General features: G+C 31.4%; 1 long non-coding RNA gene across 1 annotated transcript; it reads left to right on the forward strand.

Moving 5' to 3' along the window:
• The first annotated feature begins 2,966 nt into the window (after positions 1–2,966).
• On the forward strand, positions 2,967–9,984 carry LOC143045257 (uncharacterized). The gene is made up of 4 exons (XR_012968915.1): positions 2,967–3,145; positions 3,349–3,513; positions 8,796–8,951; positions 9,856–9,984. It is a non-coding gene; the product is annotated as an uncharacterized LOC143045257 (long non-coding RNA).
• Positions 9,985–17,379: the final 7,395 nt, after the last annotated feature.

Genomic DNA, 17,379 nt, shown 5'->3' on the forward strand with positions numbered 1-17,379 from the left:
ATAATTATATTGTCAGTTATACCTACATTAGTTTCATTGAAGTCATATATGTCACTTTAGTACCTGAGATCACCCCTAGTCGTTGGTAGGGTTCGTGTTGTTTATTCTTTAGTTTTCTATGTTGTGTCATGTGTACTATTGTTTGTCTGTTTGTCTTTTTCATTTTTAGCCATGGCGTTGTCAGATTGTTTTAGATTTATGAGTTTGACTGTCCCTTTGGTGTCTTTTGTCCCTCTTTTAGTAAAAGGCAAAACGAGCGAGTTAAAAGGAACAATGTAATGAAAGCGTAACACTTTTCCTACACGACATATTCAACCAAATTCCAAGCGGACATAGCTATGATTTGATACATCCTGGGCAGCAAACGACCGGACCCTAAGAAAACGGAGAATTAGGGAAATTCGGAATTTCTATAAAATTGAGTAAATTCTGAATTTTTTTTTAAGGTGCAGAAAGAACTGTCTACCAAAGTTGTCCCTCAATTCTTTACTAATCCTCAATGCAGATTGTCCAGAATGTAGCTTATCAGACACCATTTACGAGTGGTCAATACTCGTTTTCAATCACACAACAGAAGTATTCGACAGTTTGAATTCTGTACCAAGTATCAACCAGTCTCGACTTGTAGTAACCAGTAAGTGTCCTTTTTTCATTGATAAAAACTAATTGCATTACAGACCTGCAAAATATGTTCTTTGTGCTAATTCATAGTACAAATTGAAATGAAATTTAAAGATAACACTGTACTTATTTACCACGCATCAACAGAAACCTAATGACGAGGAAGCTATGGATAATGGGGTACATAATACCTAAGAGAATTCACTCTTAAAAATCAGCTGAGTGTTTTAATAACATACTGTAAGTTCGGAGAAATCAAGCTTTTTAACAATCAAAACTAGTGTTTGTCAAACTGCTTTATAGCCAACCAACTTTTCCCTGTAAATTGAGCGGTTTAAATTTCTAGATATTTTCATATTTTTGTAGACAGGTCAAAGTAAATCTTTTGTCAAAACTTTATGAGAATTAAACGAGCCAAATCTATTTTAGTCAAAGTGTTGGGTACCCCCTTAAACAATGAGCAGAATCCATACCGTTTAGCAGGCTAAATACATGTCTACAATGGTTATATTTTGTCTCTCATAGGATAATTTTAAGAAAAAGAAAGTGTGGATTTTAAAAGTCCACAGATTGAATTGATTTTAAACATCAAATATGCGAAGTACTAGGTATATAAAAAAAAACCTGTAAACAAATCTCCTTGTAGTTGGTTCATTGATATTGTCATAAAATCGTAAAAAGTGAACCATGGTACAGCAAAAATCGAATTCTTTTAGAAACCCATTCACATACTATAGTAATGATTGCTTGTTGTATAATAGTAATTTTGTTTTGAATGTTAGTTAATGATTTATTGTTGAAGTGTGCATAAAAGAAATGAGATAGGACACAATTTGCAATCGCTCGTCCCCTACTCCAGTATCTAAATCAGCGCATTTAACTATGGTCAAGATCTCATACTTGTAGTTTTTCACCTTTTAGGTCTAACTGCTGATGAGATAGGTATCAGACCCGACGCCTTTCGAGAAATAGATAGAATAAGATTTCATCTATTGATCAGAACACCCGGGAGATATTATTCGGAGGCTGATTATATCGTGTCTGTGAATGCTCCACCATCTGGTGGTACATGTTCTATAACTCCTAATACAGGTATGAAAAAAGTAAAATCACAAAAATACTGAACTCAGAGGAAAATCAATTCGGAAAGTCCATAATCACATGGCAAAATCAAATAACAAAACGCATCAAAAATGAATGGACAAGAACTGTCATATTCCTGACTTGGTACAGGCATTTTCAAATGTAGAAAATGGTGGATTGAACCTGGTTTTATAGCTAGCTAAACCTCTCACTTGTATGACAGTCGCATCAAATTCCATTATATTGTAACCGATGCGTGAACAAAACAAACAGACACAATAGGTAAAAATGTCAAAAATAGGGGTACAGCAGTCAACATTGTGTTATCATCTTAATCACTATAAAAACAACAAATGTAACGAAGCACAAAAAGGCATACATCAAATTAACATCCTCATTTAATATATTTGTATAATTTAAAGTTTGTTTGAATTGAGATTAAAAAAAATTCAGATAAAAGAATATGATAGTTCTACATGAGAAATTGAAATTTGGTACTCACCGAAGTCGAACCATCGATCACGCATGGTAAAATAAAAGATAATACTGCTCTCTTGATAATATATATCAAATGTTTCTTTTTTAGGTATAGCAGTTAAGACTAAGTTTACTATAGCTTGTAAAAACTGGTTTGATGAAGGAGACAGATCTATACAAAAAAGAGCAGATGATGAAACTGAATTATTAACATATTCTGTCTATCATGTGAAAAAAACCACTACTGGTATACTTGAATCTTTGTTGTCAAAGACAGGTTTGTACAAGTTTACACGTACTAAGAATATATATTCCTTGAATCATTAAAAAAAAGAATTTATCAATTCAGGAATCTCTGATCAACCATTTGTTTAGTTTAAACATATTTATGCGTTATTAATTTACAAACAAATCATCATACAAAAATACACAATAGTAATAGGATTCGGAAACAAGCTGTCCAAAGCTTTTATTTATTAGATCTGTTTCCTTTAAATACCAACTCATATTAATGATTTCATAAATATAGCCTGCAATGTTACAATAATATGGAACAGGAATAAATGAGTTACTACATAACTAAAAAAGGAGAAAACAAATAACAAACAAACAAAAATCAAACAAAAAAAGAAAAAAAATACACTTAAATACTAAACCCGTGTCTAGATGAACTTTATCAAAATCGAAAATAACAGTTTAACTTGTAAATCCCTTGCAGTTAAGTAAAACATTTTGTATTTTTCCATATTATTCTTGTAATTTTGCTGGATCCGGAAATAACTAGACACAAAAAAAATATCTTGGTCAAACTGTTTTTAGTAATAACATATTTTTCATTTTAGAAGAAAGCAGTATTGTTACAACGTTAGCAGTAGGAGATCCAGAAAATAATTTTCATAGCATCATAAGGGTTAATATCATAGATTTCTACAACGGATACACAACAGTGGATTTACAAGTAACGGTAATTCTCACCTTTCGAAAACTTTATTGCCCAATACATAAGCAACCTGTTTAAGACTAACCATATAATCTAAATAGTATTTGAAAATTTGCTGTGAAACAATGGCTTAAATCGGAAAAAGTTGTTCACTAATCTACAGTTCTATTTTTGTTTTCTATTTGTGGAGAAAAAAATGAAAATATTCTGTATCTTATCATTTTCAGGTTAATAATGTCATTAATACTGATAGATCTACACAATCAGATACAGAGCTGGTTAACATTATTACCGAACTAGTACATGACGGCATGGTTGAAGCACGAATCAGAAATGATCCTAAGCAGGTCATTTACCAGGCTTCAATTATCGCGGCTTCTATTGCATTAATAGTAAGTAGAAGACACACACACAGTCACCATACCCCTAAATATATAAAAACTTACTGTGATTACCAAAATTCATATTTCGTAAATCCGTTTAAATAATGATTTTATGTATTTATGACATAGGCAAATAGTACCAAATAACTTAATTGTAATCGAAAGAGAAAATTGCAGATCGTGGTAAGGATTTGTTTTTCTGGTATCTAAAGATACGAGTTTAAACACATTATAGTTTTCGTCGATAAGACATTTCATTTTTTATCTTAATAACAAAATTGTACCGAATCAATTCAAATTCTGTATTTTTTTTTTAAATTGAATAATTATACAAGTCACAATCTAAATATTATTGGTTGTTTTCTTTTACTTATCCTGTCGATATCTAACTATCTCCTTTATTAATTTAACACTGCTATTTTTTTATTTTATTTTTCAAATAATTACAAAAATAACTAAATATTATTGCTCATGTTGATGTTAAGCTATCGCGATCCTGCATTTCGTCGATTCTTATATTTTGGCATTGCAAAAGATCATTTAAGTTTTCTTTGACTGTTTATGATGTCTATAAACTTATCCCGTTGGATGCGTACTTGAACACATGATATGGTTATTTGTTATTGACTTTGCTTTAGCTTTAAATAACCACGAGTGCACTCAGATAGAAAATGTGTAAGTAAAACTTTTTTGTTCGATTTTTTTGTGTGGCTAGCCGCAAAACCAAGTTCAACCCACCAGCTTGTTCTTAAAATGTCCTGTATCAAGTCAGGAAAATGGCAGTTGTTATCTTATAGTTCATTTCTGTGTATGTTGCATTATCGTTTTGGTTTTTTGTTGCACGTCAGCGTTTCTCTTGTTTCGTTTTTTAACTCTTATAGTTGATGTGTTTACCTCAATTTTAGTTTGTAACCCGGATTGGTTTTCTCTCAATCGATTTATGACTTTCGAACAGCGGTTATACTACTGCTGCCTTTATTTGTATCGATCTGTTGAGTCAAATCTCTTTCAATTGATCCTTATAATCGTTATGATGCTGTGTTCTGACATTCCTGTCTCATGTGAGGTAACGACACATGTTTTAAGCATGACACATTCTATACGTGCGTGTCCTGAGTCAGGAGCCCAGTATACAGTTCATTTAGTTTATTGCTGTATAACATGTATCAAATTTGTTTTTTATGTATTTATATGTACATAAATCAGTTTAAATTGTTTTACACTTTTGCATGTCGTCGCATTTATGGCTTGTTATGCAGTATAGGTATAGATTTGAACAAATGTAAACTAATATTGCCTCAAACATGTCAAATATCTATTTCTAGAATCTTGTTAAAAAATATTTGAACGTTTTTGATCAACTAGTTTCCGTCAAAGGTTTGTTTGTCTTCATTGAAAATATGATTTCTCTACTCCAGTTACTAACTAAACACAAAATATGATTTCTCTACTCCAGTTACTAACTAAACACAAAATATGATTTCTCTACTCCAGTTACTAACTAAACACAAAATATGATTTCTCTACTCCAGTTACTAACTAAACACAAAATATGATTTCTCTACTCCAGTTACTAACTAAACACAAAATATGATTTCTCTACTCGATATACTAACTAAACACAAAATATGATTTCTCTACTCCATATACTAACTAAACACAAAATATGATTTCTCTACTCGATTTACTAACTAACCACAAAATCTTATTAGGCAGACATTTTACTTTTTAGAATTCAAACTTTTGATCAGATTAATAACTTTAACTTTGTACTTGTTTGGCTTTATAAATATTTTGATATGAGCGTCACTGGTGAGTCTTTTGTAGACGAAACGCGCGTCTGGCGTAGTAAATTATAATCATTGTACCTTTGATAACTATTTACACCACTGGGTCGATGCCACTGCTGGTGGACGTTTTGTCCCCGAGGGTACCAGCAGTAAAGTAGTCAACTCTTCTGTGTTGACATGAATATCAATAATGTGGTCATTTTTATAAATTTCCTGTTTACAAAACTTTGATTTTTTAGAAAAACTAAGGATTTTCTTATTCTAGGCATATATTACCTTAGTCGTATTTGGCGCAACTTTTTGGAATTTTGGATCCCCAATGCTTTTTCACTTTGTACTTGTTTTGCTTTATAAATATTTTGATATGAGCGTCACTGATGGGTCTTATGTAGACGAAACGCGTGTCTGGCGGAGTAAATTATAATCCTGGTACCTTTGATAACTTATATCAATAAAATCATTTTCGGTTATATATCTAATATTTAATATTCAACAGAGAAAGACATAATGTAATCCTTCTGTGGTTTTCATTTTAAACCACTACGCAAATTGCATTTCAATTTTCATTGAAGGCTGCATTGTAGATTAAAAAAGATCAATATTTTTTCCGATATGAGATATTACCAAGATATTAATATTTATTGGAAACTTTGAATCGGATTTATTATTATTTAGAAATGTACCTAATTGAACCTGAAAGCCGTATAGTTTTGACGTTTTACATTATTCATGATTGGCAGACCACAAAAACGTTCATCAGATTATGTAAGGCATTGTGGCATTTTAGTTCCTGTTGGAACTTTATGGGGAATCATATTTTTAAATTTACCCATAAATCTTTAACACTAAATTTGACTATAAACTGTGCGAAATGGAAGCATAAGAATTTGTCTTAATCAAGTTTTTCGTTATGCTACGATATAATACAAAGACTTTGTTTTTCGCAGCAAATAAAAATTAAAGTAGTCTGATGTAACTGCATTTATAAGAAAGTACCATGATAAGTTATAAGGTTATAGAAAAACTAAAGATATTGAATATCCATTAAACTGTTCAAGGGCTTAAGGTACATGTAGTAGAATAAATTTAAAAATCTAATAAAAATGTTTTAGAATTTAAGTATTTTTTTGGTTGTCAATTCCATAACACTGATACAAAATAAAAAAAAAAGATTTCTTAAACTATCAGCGTTTGGCTTAGGAACTATCAGATTACCTGGAGTAACACCTCTCAAGGAGTAAACATTCCTCATGTTATTATCTAATTTCAGATTAAACTTTTAAACTAGGTACATTGGTGCTTCCATACGCACACATTTATATAGAAGTAACATTGAATCAGAAAGATATCACGTGATTCGAGCATCACACAATAGCAGATTATACAAATGCCATAGGGTATTAATACTTTTCATTATTGCAATAAAAAAGATATCAAAATCATGAGGTCATAACATGTGTTATCAGTAACACACATACGCATGTTTTTGAAAAAAATATTGCTTTCTAAATAGGGTGACATTTAGGCTGACTTCATGCAGGAACTTCTTAGGAAGAAAGATAAGAAGTTAGCAATATCCTTTAACTCTACTTTCCGCTATATAGATGATGTTCTTTCACTAAATAATTCAAAATTTGGTGACTATGTGGAACGCATCTATCCCATCGAGCTAGAGATAAAGGTTACTACGGTTGAAAACAAAACTTTACGACAAAAGAGATGATTTCAGCTTTCCAATTGTGAAGCAATATTCCAGCAGCACCTGCATACGGGGTATATATCTACCAATTGATGCGATATTCCCGTGCTTGCATTTTCTATCATGATTTTCTTGATAGAGGGTTGCTGCTCACAAGGAAGCTACTAAACCAAGAGTTCCATATGGTGAAGTTGAAATCATCCCTTCGTAAATTTTACAGACGCCATCACGAGTTGGTTGACCGTTATGGAATAACCGTTTCACAAATGATATCGGATATGCTCCTTACGTCGTAACTACAATCCCCTTCCCTTTCATGAATGTGACCTACCGAATTAGACTATTTACCGGATTTGTTATCACATAAGCAACACGACGGGTGCCACATGTGGAGCAGGATCTGCTTACCCTTCCGGAGCACCTGAGATCACCCTAGTTTTTTGGTGGGGTTCGTGTTGTTTATTCTTTAGTTTTCTATGTTGTGTCGTGTGTGATGTTGTTTGTTTGTCTTTTTCATTTTTAACCATGGCGTTGTCAGTTTGTTTTAGATTTATGAGTTTGACTGTCCCTTTGATATCTTTCGTCCCTCTTTGATAAGTAGAAATTTATTTGAAAATATTGAAACGCTAATTCGAAGTCTGCAATATCCCAAACCGTCTTACGATGTTTATTTATCCCAACTAAATTCAGGGATTTAGTTACCACAAATGTCTTAAATCCTTTATTAACTTCTTCAATGGATACAAAAAATTGATTTGCAAGTTTGACTGTACCAGAAGAAATTTTTTTTAAGCGGAATATCATATCTTAATTTTACGGTGATGTTGTTAGCCAAGCACGGAAATTTAGATACGATACAGGTAAACTTATCAATCCTTTAAATAAATGTATTAATAAAGGTTAATTATTCAATACTGTAATGAAATCTTTGAATATTGTTGTTATTGGTATAAATATTGATTTAGTTTAATAAAAATTAAAACGATACTAAATATTATTGACACACTTATGTTATCACATAAGCAACACGACGGGTACCACATGTGGAGCAGGATCTGCTTACCCTTCCGGAGCACCTGAGATCACCCCTAGTTTTTGGTGGGGTTCGTGGTGTTTATTCTTTAGTTTTCTATTTTGTGTCATGTGTACTATTGTTTGTCTATTTGTCTTTTTCATTTTTAGCCATGGCGTTGTCAGTTTATTTTCGATTTATTAGTTTGACTGTCCCTTTGGTATCTTTCGTCCCTCTTTTATGTACTTTCACGATACTACAATCTATCGATACCTATATATTGGCATTGCACAAGGTCATGTTTTTCTCTGACTGTTAATGATGTCTCTTTCCTAAATCTATTGGATGTTGGATGCGTACTGATTGCTATTTTAGTCTAAGATACATGATTTTTTTAGTTTTTATTAGTTGTAATTGAATTTGAATTAGCTGTCAGAAGCTGCGAGTCCTCTCGGATCTGTACTTTTTTGTTGTTAGCGATGAGGGATGGACATATACCTGGCCACGTCCTGTCTGTGATTTTGCTTGATGTTTTTCTTTGTGTCGATCTGATGAGTTAAGTCTTTTTCAACTGATTTTAATAGTTTGTCCACTTCTTTTGAACTTTGGAGGATAGTTGTCTCATTGGCAATCAAACCCCATTTTCTTATGTTTATCTTGGTGCAATTGCAGAAATAGAAAACCTCAAAAATCCGACAACAGAAACAAAAACAACAACATCAGTAGAAATAATAATGATAACAATACAATGAAATAATGCCTTACATTTAAAAAAAAGATATTTTTTTAGCCAATACAACCAGAGACGTTTAATACCACGGACAACCCGTTAGAATGGGTTTCTGGATTATTGGAAGCCACAAAGAATGGAACGAAACCATATGACGACATACTGAATGATCTGCTAAAATATTATCGAGATCCTGTTATGGTGGTTATTGTACAGGTAGGTATACTTGATTTGAGCGAGTAAGTTTGTTTATGTTAAATACTGATTCAATAATTGTTTAATTTATACAATTTAAAAAAATCACTATAAGTATTCTACGTAAACGTTTAAAGGGGCACTAGCTACGAGATATTGGAAAAATCTAATACATTATTTTTTGGTTGAATTTTGTCAAAATAAGCTACAAAAAGATTTATTTTTAATTATTCACTTGCAAGTGAGTAAATTGATCTCATTTAATTCGTATCCATGTGAACTTTAATTTAACCCCTTAGCTTGAGATGGATAACACGTGAATTGTATGTGTAAAATTATTTAAAGGAAAGGAATGTCAACATTGAAAGAAAGTGAAACAAAGGTAAATCTTTTGATTGACTGATTCGATCAACAAAAAAAACATTCTTATATAGGTAAAAACGAAAATCATTTATTTTTCATCTATAATATGAATTTAAATATACCTAGAAAAATTCCAACAGCACGAGTTTGCTTAATCTATATATATCTATATTGATGTTTACATCGATTAGATGGTCATCGGATGACTTTAGAGGTCAATTCGATATTTAATTAGACGGCGTATAGATTAAAATACACACGAAACGAAGCTACTTGTTTCATGCCCGTGTCCTGTTAATTGTTTATTTCAGACTATTGATAGGTTGGATAAATGTCTAACTTTGTTATAAATCAAATATGAGAATTTGATTAAAATCGGTGAACATGAATTTGACAGCTAGTGCCCCTTTAAAGAGCTCCATTTCCCTTTGATAAGAGAAGCTCAGAGTCAAATTTTTGTAAGGCAAACTGCATTTTCAATACCTGGCAGTTATCCAAATCAAGGTCGTCCATATGCAAATAAGAATTACTAGGTATTTTAAACTTAATCATTTTTTTCAAGGCTGTTGAGAATTTGACAAAAGAAATGGAAATTAAGTTAATGTCGGATGACACAACTTTTTACATGACAGAAATGGCAGCCAGTGCATTCGCCACTGCACTCAGTGATAATAAATTAGTTAATAACTTTGCCGGGGTAAGTCTTATAAAATGAATTTAACTGCCAAAACATTATGAGTTAAAATCAAGAGATACATGAAGATTTATATATAAGTAAGCAGATATCGCATTCTCCAAAATTAAAGGAAGAAAAAAAATATGAAAAGAAATTAGTTCATTCCAAATGAAAGTGTGAATATTCATATTCAAAAAAGTTCGCCGAAATTATTTTTAAAAATATTTGCATAAACAGCTTAATTTAAATTAATTCGTTGCATTTGTTTTTACAGACTTCAGGATCTAATGCACTAACAATTCTTGCTACAAATTTCAAAAACGCAAGTGAAACTGCATTATTAACTGATGGTTTGTTCGATAGCTCAGACCCTCATTTAGACTCAACATCAACTGGTGAGAACTATTTTTAAAATGCTAGAAAATTTTGTTATGAAAGAATCAAAAGTGATGATACTGAATTATGAGCAACAAGTATTATTCTATTATTTGATAACTTTTGTCTAATAGACCGTTATATGAAAGGTTATGTAATATATATTGATATTTTATTTATTGAAATGTGAGACGGAATTCACTCTTCAGCTTTATTAAGTAAGATTGAGAAACTTGTTTAAAGATGTATTTATCAAAAAAGCTCAATAGTGTTCACTATAAAATGAGAAGATGGGATAATATTGCTAACTCGACACATTTGTTTATGATTTTAAACATATTTTATTCATTAAGATATGAAAAAGATTGATCAACAGGCACAGCCTATAAAAGCTCTCTCCATATTACATGTACAAGGTATAATTCAATTGTAACAACTGTATTTAAAATAATGCAATATAGTGGAACATGCACATATCGGCAAATATATGTTTACAGTGCTACTTACTTAATGCAAAGTATATTTAAGTATATAGGCAATTACTCATCATTTATTCGAGAACCTTGAAACATGCAAATATCCTTTATAAGTCATTAGAAATATATATATATGGCTTGAAAGAGACACTAAGCTTGCTTAGTGGATAAAATGAATTAATGTTTAAGTGGAGGAGAAAAAAAAGAAAAAAGAAAATTAAATGGAAAAAAAATAAGTAAGTTTCAAACAAAACGCTGAGTGTCACTGATATATTTCTGAACAGATTTAAAAATAGCAATATTCATATCATATGAAAATAATCTGTTTCCAAAAAGTAATAGTTCAATATTTATATCAACATTATAAGCAATGGAGTTAATGGAATCAAGAAGGATCTGTCTTACATCATTGTACTTAGGGCAAATAAAAAAGAAATGTTTGTTAACCTCAATACGGTTATTACAGTTTGCACAAAAAGTGTTCTCGGATAAGAACTGATTAAACAAATGAGATTTTAGGTTCCTAGCATTATTTCTGAGTTGACAATGACTTATATTAAGTTTTCTTATCCCATAGTTGAAAGGTTTAAATATATCATCAGTCCTATAAAACTTTTCCAGTCCACTTCTAAATAAACCCAAACTTGGAGATTTTTGTAAACTCAAAGGAAAACTATTCCAAATTCTTATAGTGGAAGGAATGAACCTATTAAAATAAGAGCTAGTTCTAGCAAGAGGCGGATGAAAAGTGTAATTTTCATTCCTCAAAGTATAAGGGGTTTGGCTGGGAAGATATGGCTGAACTAACTCATATAAGTATGGAGGTGTCATCACATTTAATATTTTTTAGAATAGTATAAGCTTATGTTTATTACGTCTATTCTCCAGAGTTTCTAAACCTAATTCAATATAAAGTTTTTGTCTAGAGGAATTACGTCGTAAACCTGTAATAATTCTAGCGGATTCTATCTGAATATTTTCAAGAAGCTCACACTCTGGGAGCAATTGCCCCATACAACATCACCATACTCTAATATAGGTCTTATAAAAGCATAATAAATACGTATAAGTGAACTCCTATCTAATAAATGTTTAACTTGACGAAGCACAGATAGACGAGAGCATGCTTTTTTTATAAATAATATCAATATGTGAGTTCCGTAAAGCTGATGACTGAAATGTTATCCCAAGATGACAGTGAATATTAATTTTCTCAACCTCTTCCCCATTTATCCAAAAAAAATACAGGTGGGTGCTCCCTTTCCCTTCTAGTAAATGCAATATTTTTAGCTTTCTTAGAGTTAAATTGAACAGCCCATGATTTTGCCCAATTTGAGATAACATCCAAGTCATCAGTCAAAGAAGCAGCTGCTACAGCAGGATCATCATCTACTACAACAAAGAAAGAGGTGTCATAGGCAAAAAGTATAATATCATTAGCAATGTCATGTACTATATCATTTATATAAATAAGACACAGAAAGGGTACTAAAACTGATCCCTGGGGGGACACCTGCATGTATACTTCTTAGAATTGACGAAAAGCCTTCTGAAACGACCTTTTGTTGACGATCTGAAAGATAACTTTCTATCCAAGATAAGAGCTGATAATTTATGCCAGATTGTTTAAGTTTAAATAAAAGTCCTTTATGCGTCTGGCGTATAAAATTATAATCCTGGTGCTTTTGATAACTATTTATGCCAAACTTTTTCAAAAGCTCTAGATACTTCACAAAATACAAATCCCTCCCACTATCCGTATTACTAATAATTTTATGATATATTTCAATTAACTGATTAACAGTAGAGTCACCTGGCTGGATTCCAGATTGAAACTTTGACAAAAGGTTATTACTCCTTATATAATTGTACAAATGTTTAAATAGAACTTTTTCCATAATCTTACAAACAATACTAGTAACAGATATTGGACGATAGTTTAGAGCTGAATATGGACTACTTTTCCCCTTAAAAATTGGATTAACATGTGGAATTTTCCATAACAGTGGAACCTGTTTAACTGATAGAGAGATATTAAACAACTTAGTTAATGGTTTAGAAATAAAGCTAGCAACCTCTTTTAAAATTCTAGGACTGATACCGTCAGGTCCAGCTGGTTTGTTAACATTCAATATTTTTAACTGATCTAAAATGTCTTTCTCAGTGATGACAAATTTATTTAAATGACATGGAGGAGGCTCATTATTATCAGGAATTTCTGGTTCTGTATCAATATTAGCTATATTAGCAAAATAATTGTTCAGGATCTCTGAATGGATGAATAAAAATTTGGCCATCATGTTCCAAAAAAAGCAGGGGAATCTCTATTTTGAGTAAAATTTGATACAGACTTTGCAATGCGCCACCATTTACCAGGATGAATATTTTTGTCAATAAGTTGAGGTGTCAGTTTGCACTTATAATCTTCTTTTGCCTTTCTAACTAAACTGATAATTTCATTACGAATTTCTCTAAATTGTTTCCAGTGATCTGAACTCGACAAATATTCAACAGAGACCAACGGACTTAGATGTACGCAACTATAACTCACTGTATTGCCGTCAACAATTTACAAATCCTATACAGTTTAATAAGTTATATAAAAAGTCCTGAAATTATAAAATATAACACAATTCAAACGAGAAAACCAACGGCCTGGTTAATTTAAAAAAAAACAATAAATGACCAACGACAATAACTGAATTACCGGTTCCTGACCTTGGACCGGCACATACAAAATCTGACAGTGTTACATTGTTTTACATTGTCATTTCGGGGCCTTTTATAGCTGACTATGTGGTATGGGCTTTGCTCATTGTTGAAGGCCGTACGGTGACCTATAGTTGTTAATTTTTTGTCATTGTAGTCTCTTGTTGACAGCTGTCTCATTGGCAATCATACCACGTGTTTTTTATTTTTTTTTTATTTTTACACTTTTAGCTTGAGTTCAATCCCCTAACCTAGCACTGTAGTGTAGCATTTCAATATAAAACAAATTATTAATATCTGTTGAAAAAACATAACTCTTCCGATTGACAAATAAATACAATATCAAAAACGTTAGGACACAAAGTAAATATCTAAGAGATGAAAACTGGTTCGAAACCAATAACAACTGATAAAAATAAATCATTGCACATCGAATGAATTTAGTGAGAAGACGTAACAGTTTGCGAAATGAACTTGTGCAATGCCAGAATATTGTTATCGACCAGATAAAGAACCGGTATCGTTCATAACTCTATAAGAATATATTTTCAGTTATATTAAAAAAAAATACAATAACTAAATCAATGTTAGTAACGAAAAAACGATCTTATCAATCATATTACAGTGTAAAATTGCTAATATTTTATGTAATAAGACTTATTTTGTAAGTCTTGTAGCTTATGGTTTTTCAAAGTTGTGCCTTAGAGTAACAACTTAGATAAATTGAACAGGGACTAGCATATAAATGTGTGTCTTTGTTGTGGAAAGGGATGTTGCGTGTAATACAACCTTATTCGCCCAATAACTTTTATTTGAAAACTTCTCCTATGATCTCAATTGATCGCTAATCAAAACCTTTTTTGTTCTTACATAACATATTTAGCTATTATAACAATATGCAATGAATATTAAAAAAAAAACCAATTTATATTTGGAGCTGGTTACTTGTGTTAGATTTGATGCTTTTATATTAGTTCTAATTAAATGGTATTTTCCATCTTGCAATATATTATGAGAAAAGGAAAGACTTGACAACGTACTTCCATGGATAAATATAAAAAGGAGAAAAAGCTCATAAAAACAGCTATTTAAATCATAAGAAGGTTCATGCTATCGTCCCTTATTAGGCATTGTGTCAGTGGTTATCGCTGTTTCCATGTTTTCCTTTATTTTTGACGTTCGGTTGCTGTCTTGTCTATGTTGAGGTTGATGTATGTCGTATCATACGGTAAATTTCGGAATGTTTCAAAAACAAATTTGTTGTAGTAAAGTGAATTGGAATCAATTATATTTTCAGCTATTATGACATTGGTGTCTGCTGTTGTTGGATCAACACTGACATCAAATTTTCCGGAAAATAGTTTGCCATTGATATCTACAACAACTGCTGACGCAAGAAAACAAGTAGACTTTTTTGCAAAGATGTACAAAGATGATGCTTACAGTACAATGGAAGATGGTGAATTAACTCCCGAGGAGCGAACTGGACTATACTTATTGAGGGCGAGAATATCACAGGCCGAGTTTGAGGAAAAACAAATATTGGTATTCATTTTTTTTTAATATACTGCTTGAGAAGCCATATACTTTTTCGTTTTCAAGGGAAAAAATACAAATACATTTACACAAAAAACACAATACTTTTTTTAATCACAGCTAGTATCGCTTTTATGAATAGTTGATGTCCTGAACATAGATAATTACAGTTTCAGAATTTTCAAATTAAGGTTAACGTTCGCAACTGTCAAAGTTTAATATCGTGCTCTCTAAAATGTACATTGACATTTATTTAATGTCATAAGAATCTAGTTTCACCTTATTATGATTTTAAAGCTATGATTAGCTAATAAAAACATATATATTAATTTTAATCCTCTGTGCAGTTTTGTTTTACATTTATTATGAACCATTACAAATGTATAACCGTTATTTAAATAATTCACTCTAGTAATTGCTAATCATAAACTTTGGGTGCTAATTCACTTTCGGGTCTTTATGCCGATGTAATCGATCTTTATCTAAAAAAATATATAAGCATTCAACACATAATTATGGAAGTTAAAAAAAATTATGTGAGATGATAGAGCGATGTATTTTTTTTCAATATGTCACGCGTATTTGCTAATTAAATATAAAAATTCCATTTATTAGATGATAAAGTGTATTAATATTTGTACGTCAAAATCTTCTTTTTACGTTTATTATTTTATTTCCTTTGTCAATGGGTTGTTGTTTCATTGAAAGTACGCTGTGTAGTTGTCGAATGTGCAACTAAAAGTGTCGTAGTAATTGTAACTGTTTACTGAAAAGGAGTTGTCGGCAGAATAGAAAACTGAAAGACTTTAATTCATTAGCAGTTTATTTCTACAGATTTGGATAAAAAAATACAATGTTGACAGACAAATTACGTACACGTATTTTTATAGTTAAACTTAGCCATTCTAGTACATGTTTGTAAGACACATTATGTTTATTTTGGTAAATTTGTAGAGTCATATAACTTTAAAGTCTATATCACACACAAACATTGAATTTGAACAGGAGCATTTAACATTTTCAGATTTCCATTTTTAAGAGAAAATTCCTAGTAACAAATTAAAAGTAGAGAAAAATCGAAATGACATTCAAACATCAGCCGTCAATACGTCGCTGTCAATGACTTCACAGTCAAGAAAAAAGGGGATGAAATTACTGATACAACTTTAGATGGAACTGGTTATCTGAGAACATTTATAATTCATAAGTTAATAATTATGAGGCCCCGTTGATTCGACATCAACTTTTCAACTGAGAAGAATTGGCCAACCTTAATGAAAATCGTTAACACATCGTTGTCTATATAAGGGATTTGTATGCCCCATTTATGGGCATTATGTTTTCTGGTCTGTGCGTCCGTTTATCGTCCGTTCGTCCGTCTGTTTGTTCGTCCGTCTGTCCCCCTTCAGGTTCAAGTTTTTGGTCGAGGTAGTTTTTTATGATGTTGAAGTTTAATCAACTTGAAACTAAGTACACATGTTCCCTATGATATGATCTTTCTAATTTTAATGACAAATTTTACCCCATTTTCACAGTCCACTGAACATAGAAAATGATAGTGAATGATAGTGGGGCATTTGTGTACTTGGGACACATTCTTTTTTGCGACTGTAATACAAGTACGAGAATACCGTTTGATGTGTTTCAGCTTTGATCATAATTTTAATTTTGCCTTTTGCTTAGGTTCTTCCCGTTTAGAATTTTCCTCCGAGTTCGGAAGTTGTTTTATTTAACCTTGCACTAAAATCTTAGTCTTCAAACTTGTGGTATTGTCACGAAGGTGGCAAAATGAGGAATTCTTTATCGAATTCTGAAGTTCAAAATAAGGCGACAGCAGTATACAAATATTCAAATCTTGTAATTCGATTAAGAAGATTCAAATCACGCTAAAAAACAAAAACTGAGGGAATTACATAAACTCGAAAATGAGCAACCACGGGTGCCTTCACAGAGTAAGCGTCTTCTACTGTACATGCATTAAACTGGTATAAAATCTTAATCTATTGACCCTCTACTATTATATAAAAAAGTTATGATGCAGAATGATTTTAAAATCTTGAAAAAAAATTTAAATAATTTTAAGTGTTTATACGGTTTTCCCGACAAACGTGGTAGTGACTAACAAGATTTTGTGAGATAGAGACTTTAAAACGATCGTATTTAATTTTGATGTCCAAGAATAGGCAAATCAGACATATTTTGACTTTGTTAACAGGCTTCTTTAGTTTGGGGTTAATTCTAACTACAATTCCTATGAGACTGAAAAATGCTAAACTTTAAATTATCAAATTGTTAACCCTTTCATGTTTACTTA

This window comes from Mytilus galloprovincialis, chromosome 9, assembly GCF_965363235.1.
Source record: "Mytilus galloprovincialis chromosome 9, xbMytGall1.hap1.1, whole genome shotgun sequence".
Taxonomy (NCBI): domain Eukaryota; kingdom Metazoa; phylum Mollusca; class Bivalvia; order Mytilida; family Mytilidae; genus Mytilus; species Mytilus galloprovincialis.